The following is a 9,780-nucleotide window of genomic DNA, read 5'->3' as shown; positions in this document are numbered from 1 at the left end:
CTTCATGTTTCACATGAATCACCGCTCCCGCGGTGTGCAAGAAAGGTCTTCCTAGAGTGATAGGAATGTTGGAATCCTCCTCCATGTCTACAATGACAAAGTCTAACGGGATGATGAATTTGCCAATTCTCACGGGCACATCATCCCATACCCCTAAAGGTATCTTTGTTGATCGATCCGCCATTTGAAGCGTGATGTTAGTGCACTTGAGCTCTCCCATTCCTAGCCTCTTACATACCGAGTATGGCATGACACTTACACTTGCTCCAAGGTCACCTAAAGCTTTGTTGATTGTAGTGTCGCCAATGGTGCAAGGAATATAGAAACTTTCCGGATCTTTGAGTTTTGGAGGGGAACTTCCTTGAAGAATAGTACTACTCACTTTGGTGAAAGCGATAGTCTCTAGCTTCCGGATGGATTTCTTCTTGGTAATAATGTCTTTCATGTACTTTGCATAGGGCGGAACATGATTGATCAATTCCGTGAATGGGGTTGAGACTTCTAAGTTCTTCACAATTTCCATGAACTTTCCAAGTTGTTCATCAAAATTAGGCTTAGCTTGACGACTTGGGAATGGAAGTCTAATCACAATAGGCTCTTTTGCTTTAGCCCTCTCTTCAATCTTCTTCTTTGAAACTTCTTGAATGGTGGGTTCCTCTTCCTTAGAGTTCTCCACAACTCTTTCCTTGTCACTAGCCTCCACAATATCTTCTTCAATTTGCTTCTTTGGCCCTTCATACCTTGTACCACTCCTCAAATGGATGACACTCACCGACTCATGTCTTGGGGGATTACTTTGCGGTGGTAGTTGCCCCTTTTGTTTGTGAGAGCTAGAAGATGCTAATTTAGACATTTGGGTTTCCAACATCTTGGTGTGGGCTAGTATGTTGTTGATGGTGATGTCTTTTGCTTGGCTATCTTTTGCGATTGGGTGAAAAATTTTTGTTGGTTCTTTTGCATTTGGAGGACCGCTTATTGAACATCAAAGCTTTGGTCATTGGATTGATTGTATGAGGGTTGATTTTCATAACCTTGGCTTTGGTTGTAAAAGGGTCTTTGAGCTTGCTTTCTCATTGGAGGTCGGGTGTATGTTGGTTGAGGGTTTTGAACATTTTTGCTTTTGTATGAAAGGTTTGGATGGAATTTGGTATTCTCATTGTAATAGTTGGAATAAGGGGTGCCACTCTTGTATGCTTGGAAAGCATTCACTTGTTCACGTGTTCCTCTACATTCACTTTGGTCATGTCCCAAAGTTCTACAACTCTCACATACTCCACTTGGAATTCAGGATAATGCCACCTTAGCATTAACAAGTTGTTTGGGTGATTTGGAGGCCTCTTCAAGTTTAGCCATGGCCTTCTCAAACTTCAAATTAATGGTGTCAATATGAGCACTTAGTGGAGCACCCAATTGAGTAATGGAATCTACCTCATGCTTTCCTCCTCTAGTAGCATTCCGAGGCCTACTATATTGCGAGTTATGAACCGCCATTTCTTCAATTTTTTTCCATGTTTGATTTTCATCAACTTCGGTAAACATGCCATTGGATCCCATATTCAGAATGTTTCGGGAGTCTTCATATAGACTATTCCAAAATTGTCGTACAAGAAACCACTCGCTAAGTCCATGGTGTGGACAAGATCGACAAGTGTCCTTGAATCTCTCCCATGCTTCATACAACGCTTCCTCATCCCTTTGTTTGAACCCGGTGATTTGGGCTCTCAATATGTTAGTCTTTTCCGGAGGATAGAATTTCTTGTAGAAATCAAGTGCCAACTTCTTCCATGAATCAATACCAAGAGTATCCTTTTCTAGGCTTTTAAACCATTATTTCGCGGTACCAATCAAAGAAAAAGGAAATAAGACCTATCGGATTTGGTCTTGAGTTACTCCGGTTTCAGAAATCACATCACAATAGTCACAAAAAGTCTCCATATGTGAGTGAGGGTCTTCACCAGGCATCCCCCCAAATTGACTTCTCTCAACTAGTTGTAATGTTATTGTGATATTAGAATGGATGAACAAAATGCTTGTGAATCTCAAAATCTTGTTTGAGAAAACTAGAGAGAAGGATGAGCAAACTATTGCATATAGATGTGAATGAATTAGGTGAAGGAAAAATGAGAACAAAAATCCTCATTTTGAAGAGGTGTGGCCGGGTGGGTAGGAGCCAAAAGGGCATCTTGCCTTTTCTCTTTTTGTCTTCACAATGTTTAGGTGTGTAAGACAATGTAGGATAGGTGTAAGGCTACAAAAGCAAAGCCTATGATTATTTATCTTAAAATAAATCAATCTCACACCATCACTACTCCCTCCATTCGGTCCAAACACTTAAAATGGACTACCATTTTATTTTGTCAATTTGTCATTTGTCACACAATATGTCACATGTAGTCATTTACATGTTATTAATTAATTTAATGCATATTTATCACATAAATATAATTTTACAAATTAATTAAATTATATACAACAAATTGACTAGTGATACTTGATCACATAAATAAAATGGGTCATAAAATTATAATTCACAACATCTTGTAATTATAATTAATCATTCATTCTTATCTCTATTGTTTCTCAAACAATAAACAATTTTAGTAATAAAGCATTTTTATTACCAAAATAAATCTTATTTAATCCCATTATAATAAGATACGAATATTCTCTATCACAAGTAAATTGTTTAATTTTTAGGAATTCATTACCTTGTATCGTCATACAATTAATCAATTTATCCATTAAGAGAATTGTCCTTTAGGTGTGACCTTAAGGGATCAACTGACCACCACCGTCGCACGACAGTAATGTCAAACTCTAGTCAGCCAATCATTACCGATTAATGACGATCAGTTTATTATATAATAAATCATCCCTCACGTATTCTTAATATGAGATTTAATTATGATATTAAATCATGTGATCGCACTATTGTTGAGGACACATTTTCCAACAATCTCCCACTTGTATGAGATAAGTGTGCATCACGATTTATGTTGTCCTATTACAATCTCCCACTCAATGCAAGGTGTCTTGCACGTCGTACTTACATTTGATCATATCTTGAGTGGTTTCCTTGATCAGGTGAGTAACTGTCTGACCGGAATTATCTACCATAGATACCTTCCGAGCGTGGCCACGCATTTCCAGTTAACTATTCCTCAAGAGGCCTTGAGATTTCAAACAACCCTGACAAGGGGTGGACAATTCCTATCGCCCTATTCCTTTCGTTCAGCCACAGTCCATCATTGAAGGAAAAGTAGATCTATATACTCAACATATTCATATATGTATTATGTTAATTTGTCATAAAATTAAATGGTGATCTTATGCATGCAAACAATAATATAATTAAAGAAGAAATCTTCATCTTACATTGTGTTTTACGGATCAATAGGGCATAAGAGAGTTCTCCTACTCTCTTGTTCTTGAGCTCTCCTTAAATGGATGAACAAAAGGATACAAGTATAGTATCCCTCCCAAGGAATAATACCCAAGATATACCCTTAAGAAAATTAATATTATCAATACTAGAATGATATTAATTTAAATAAAATGACCCAAATTAATTTTGGTCCTCTCTAGTATTCGGTCAAGAGGAGGAAGAAAAAGGAAGTGAATATTTTTATCTCTCTAAAAATATTTTTGTAATGTAAGAATGAATAAAATCAATCACACACCTTTTCATGTAGTGAATGATAGATTTTTAAGCAAAAGTCCCTTTGCTCTTTACAAGGGGAAACCGGGTAGGAGGGTGGAGGAAGGCCAATGCATGAGCTTGGTGCTCTTCACAAGAGGCACTAGGTTTGCATGCCTAGTTATAGAAAATAATCATATCTTCCACTAACTTAATTAACATTATATAAATTGTTAATCACACCCAATATTTTGGTCCATTTGAGGATAAAATGGATTCCATTTTATCTTTGTCAATTTGTCACATGTCACATGTCATGTAAAATTGTTATGTATTTTTAACATATTAAAAATCAACGTATTAATAAAAATACGTCATATACAAAATCGACTTGGTAATTCACAATTACTTGTACCAAAATAATTTACCAATTATAAATTACAACATCTTGTATTTATAATAAATTATTCATTCAATTTCAATTGTTTCCTTAAACAATAATTTCATCCAAGTAATAAAATAATTCGATCACTTAGACAGTATCTTATTTAATCAGATTATAATGAGATACGTAAATTTACTTCCAAAATTGTCCGTCAATATTTTAATTAACTCGTAACGTTATACGATTAATTAAATGATCAATTAAGAGTATTATCCTTTAGGTATGACCTAGGGGATCAACTGATCACCACCGTCGCACGACGGTAATGTCAAACTCTAGTCAGCCAATTATTACCGATATGTGTTGACCAGTCGACAGTAAAAATACTTCCCAATTGTATTCTTTAAAATGAGACTTAAACATGTGATCATCATGATCAACAGTTGTGATCGCATTATTGTCGGAGGACACATATTCCAACAATCTCCCACTTGTCCTCGACAAGTGTGCGTCACCAATTCTCTTGTCCTATTACTATCTCCCACTCAATGCAAGGTGTCTTTCAGGTCGTACTTGCAAGTGATCATATCGAGAGTGGTTTCCTCGATCTGGAGAATAACTGATTGACCGGATTTATCTATCATAGATACCTTCCGAGCGTGGCCACGCATTTCCAGTTCATTACTCCTTGAGTGGCCCTGAGATATTGTTATAACCCTGACTAGGGGTGGACAATTCCTATCGCACTCATTCCCTTCAACTAGCAACAGCTATCATAACCCAAAATATGCCCATTTGACCCCATTTACGAAGGTCGTAGTAACACAAATCAAAGTTAATCTGAAACTGTGCCACCTTAGGTGAATAGTCTTTAGTCAAAGAATTGACTTATTAGAATACTATAGCAGCTCTCGCAACGACCAGGCTATATAAATTTGCAAGAACACTATAAGTGGTCATAAGGCCCGATAAAATGTTCCTAACAGTCTGTCTATGTGATCGACTAGTCATCTCACATGACTCTATGGTATTTGAACTTACCATCAATCGTATCACACTCTAGTCACTTCGAGACGTCACCTCATACAAGTGACTATGGGCAAATATAATGTTAATCCGCGTTCACTTTAACGGGGTTCAATTGTCTCCACAACCCGTTTGGATGTAACAATGTATGAAGAAAAGATAAAACACAAATTTGATTATGAACATGAACAAAAACAACACTTTTATTTCATTTCAAAATCTAACAAAAACTTGGTACACGTGTAAGTCCCATGGACGCAACATGTCCATCATGCTTGGCCTGCGATAAAGGCTTGGTGAGCGGATCGGCTATGTTGTCATCCGTCCCAACCTTACAAATCGCAATTTCCTTTCTTTCAATGAAATCTCTTATTACATGATATTTTCTAAGCTTGGAAGATTAACCCACTATTATCACAATAGAGAGTGATGGGATCATTGGCGGTAGGTACTACTCTTAGACCTTCCGTGAATTGCCTGATCCACACAGCTTCCTTGGCAGCTTCTGATGCTGCAATGTACTCAGCCTCTGTTGTTGAATCCGCGGTTACGGCTTCCTTGAAGCTTCTCCAGCTTATGGCACCACCATTGAGCATGAAAACGAAACCAGCTTGTGATTTCATGTCATCTCTATCTGTTTGAAAACTTGAGTCCGTGTATCCATTAACACGCAGCTCAGTGTCTCCTCCAAACACTAGGATAGAATCCTTAGTTCTTCTCAAGTACTTAAGGATGTTCTTGACGGCAATCCAGTGACTCTCACCTGGATTTCCTTGATATCTACTCGTCATGCTCAAGGCATACGATACATCAGGACGTGTGCATATCATGGCACACATGATTGATCCAACAGCGGAAGCGTAAGGGATCATCTTCATGCGTTCAACATCATGGGGTTCGGAGGGAGATTGAGTCTTGCTCAATATAGTCCCAGTTACCATAGGTACCAAACCCCTTTTAGATTTTTCCATGCTGAACCGTCGAAGAATCTTATGAATATAAGACTCTTGACTTAGTGCCAATATCCTCTTGGATCTATCTCTATGAATCCGGATACCTAATATGCGTTGTGCTTCTCCTAAATCCTTCATTTGAAAGTGGTTACCTAACCACTTCTTAACAGAAGACAACATTGGAATATCATTTCCAATGAGTAGTATGTCATCGACATACAAGATTAGGAACACAACATTGCTCCCACTAAATTTCATGTATAAACATGGTTCCTCAACACTTCGAGTGAAACCATTCTCCTTTATAACATGATTGAATCGATGATTCCAACTTCTAGATGCTTGCTTAAGACCATAAATGGATCTCTTAAGCTTGCACACTTTGATAGGATTTTTAGAATCAACAAAACCTTCGCGTTGTATCATGTACACCTCCTCTTCTAAATGCCCATTTAGAAAAGCGGTTTTGACATCCATTTGCCATATTTCATAATCATGAAATGCGGCGATCGCTAACAAAATCCGTATGGATCTTAGCATGGCTACGGGGGCGAAGGTCTCATCATAATGGAGACCTTGGACTTGGGTAAATCCTTTTGCCACTAGCCTAGAATTGTAGACATCGTCATGTCCTTCTATACCATTCTTGACTTTGAATATCCATTTGCATTGAAGAGGTCTTGCCCCTTTAGGCAAATCTACCAAGTCCCAAACTTGGTTTTCATGCATAGAATCCATTTCGGACTTCATAGCTTTAAGCCATAAGGAGGAACTTGGACTAGAGATTGCAGTCTTGTAGGTGGCGGGCTCGTCACTTTCTATAAGCAACACATCGAGTGTTCCATCTTCTTCGATAAGTCCCACATATCGATCGGGATGGCGTATAACTTGGCCCGTTCTTCTAAGTGGAGGAGGGACAACCGCGTTAGACGACGAAGGAACATCTTCTTGCGTCTCTACCTCGGTTTGTGGCTCTTGAACTTCATCAAGTTCAAAATTTCTCCCACTCTGTCTCTTAGAAATAAACTGATTTTCAAAGAAGACAGCCTCGCAAGACACAAAAACTTTGTTTTCTTGAGGTTTGTAGAAGTAGTAACCTCGTGAGGTTAAGGGGTAACCTACAAAGATGCATTTTTCGGATCTTGGGGCAAGCTTGTTGTCGTTCTTTATCTTGACGTAAACATCACATCCCCAAATTTTCTTGTAGGATATATTAGGAACTCTTCCCGTCCACATCTCATATGGAGTCTTTTCGGTGGCTTTAGTGGGAGAATTGTTCAAAGATCTTATTGCGGTTTGAATCGCAAATCCCCAAAACGAGTATGGTAACTCGGTTTGACTCATCATGGATCGAACCATATCAAGTAGGGTTCGATTTCTCCTTTCGGCAACACCATTGAGTTGTGGTGTTCCGGATGGAGTAAGTTGTGATATAATACCACGACCTTTCAAGTGTGAATCAAATTCAAGGCTAAGGTATTCTCCACCACGATCGGATCGTAATGCCTTAATCCTTTTGTTCAATTGGTTCTCTACTTCGTTTTGAAATTCCTTGAATTTCTCAAACGCTTCACTCTTATGCTTCATTAAATAGATATACCCATATCTACTCAAGTCATCGGTGAAGGTTATAAAGTAGTCATAATTACCACGAGCGGTGATACTCATTGGTCCACATACATCGGTGTGTATGAGTCCCAATAGTTCACTAGCTCGTGTCCCTTTACCACTAAAAGGATTACGAGTCATTTTGCCAAGTAGGCAATATTCGCATGTACCATTTGATTGATAATCAAATGGTGTAATCACATTAGTCGAAATTAATCTTTTGATGCGATTCTCGTTTATGTGACCTAATCGACAATGCCAAATGAACGCTTCACTTGGGTCACTTGATTTGAGTTTCTTTGATTGAATGTTATAGATATCATTAGTCGGATTTGAGGTCTCTAAAATGTAAATGTCATTGATAGAGGAAGCTTGGCCTATAACCAAGTCGTTCCTTGAAATAGTACAACGATTGTTCTTAATGACAAAACAAAAACCGTCTATGTCTAGCATAGCGATTGAAATAATGTTTTTAGAGAGTGTAGGCATATAAAAACAATTATGTAAATACAACTCAAATCCATTAGGCAAAGCTAAAACATAAGTTCCTTTGGATTCGGCCGCTACTCGAGCTCCATTTCCAAGGCGTAGATCCACATCTCCCTTGCTAAGCCTCTCCACATCTCTTAAACCCTGTAAATGATTACAAAGGTGAGAACCACAACCGGTATTTAGTACCCATGTCGTAGTGGAAGTATAATTTATATCAATAACATAAATTTCCTTAGGAATTTTACCTTTTGGAGTGATGATTCCTTCCCTTATATTTCGCAAATATACGGGACAATTCCTAAGCCAATGTCCCATGCCATAGCAATAATGGCACTCATCATTAACTTGCTTGAAGTTTTTGATTTTCTTTCCCTTCTTCTTGAACTTTTTGCCCTTTGAAGCAAGAACTTGATTGCTTGAGCTCCCACTAGTTTTGGCATCTTTATCTTCCAGAGACAAAGACCCTATAGATTGTATGAGGTAGTCTTCCTGAGACGGGCTCACACGAGATCTAGTAGTAGTAGGTGGTTTAGAAGAAGTGATGAAGTTAAGGTTTTCATCCGAACCTATCCCAAAATGAAGTTCTCTAGTAGTGTCGAAATCATTGTTGGAGCAAACGTCGTCAAAAACATTGTGGTAAGACTCAATAGTTATCGGTGCGGTAGAATTTGATGGATTCATTGTAATGAACTACAAATATGGAGGAAAAGAAAATATTAACATTTGTCTTTTAATGTAACACCCCGATTTATGAAGGAGCCTTTAACAAGACATTCCCTAATAAACCGGACTGTTACCATCTCGGTTTCCCGAGGTAGTGAATAACAAATTAAACTCCCAGGGCAAATTATATAATTACTTTAACTTAATTATTACAAAACCTCTTTTACATCAAATTACAAAGAACTAATATAAATAAAAGTGAAAGTCTTCTAAATAACGATCTAGCTACTAGGTCTTCTGATCCAGTGTCTCACGCCCATCAAGCTCCCATCCTATCTCATAAACATGTCAAGTCTGCTCCCCAATATTTGGATCATCACAGGTGTTCACGAATACACAGGGTTAACCACGAGGTTGAGTAGGGAATACAAAGAAACAACAAAGTATGATATGCATGCTCCTCCGTCACCTCCATCTCCATCTCAACTCATATCTCATAACCCGGAACGCCCAGCCATACCGATCCCCGGCAGACTATCAATCGACCGTCGTCGATATACCAGCTCGCAGCTGAGGTTATCGAGGGCAGGTCCTGCAGAACCCGCCTGGGCCTTATCACAACATCACATCGTATCACAACCACGTCACCACCACACCATCCTCCAAACTCCAATGCATATGAAATGCCCAACAGTAATCAATGCAATGCAATATGTATATCATTGAACAGATCAATTATAAAATCATGCCAGCTACCAAATGTTGTGATAGTCAACTCAATATGATCGATTCGGTAAATCACAATCCAGTATATGAGTCATAGCATAAAGCAACAACCACGAAACAATCAACGTTCACAACTTGGTCATATAAAACACAACAAATCGACACCTTTCAACAACAACGATAATAAGTCAAGTGTACTTCCCTACCTTTTCGCAATCCAAGCACACAAGCAATCAATTATGATCCTTCACATATCCATCACCTACATATAAATATGTATAATTACCACC

General features: G+C 38.3%; 1 non-coding gene across 1 annotated transcript; it reads left to right on the top strand.

Moving 5' to 3' along the window:
• Positions 1 to 1,621: 1,621 nt before the first annotated feature.
• LOC141638606 (small nucleolar RNA R71) lies at positions 1,622 to 1,728 on the top strand. Its single transcript, XR_012542152.1, has one exon. It is a non-coding gene; the product is annotated as a small nucleolar RNA R71 (small nucleolar RNA).
• The last annotated feature ends 8,052 nt before the right edge of the window (positions 1,729 to 9,780 follow it).

Source organism: Silene latifolia, unplaced genomic scaffold (assembly GCF_048544455.1).
Source record: "Silene latifolia isolate original U9 population unplaced genomic scaffold, ASM4854445v1 scaffold_20.1, whole genome shotgun sequence".
Classification (NCBI taxonomy): Eukaryota; Viridiplantae; Streptophyta; class Magnoliopsida; order Caryophyllales; family Caryophyllaceae; genus Silene; species Silene latifolia.
This window is presented reverse-complemented; position numbering and strand designations above follow the sequence as displayed.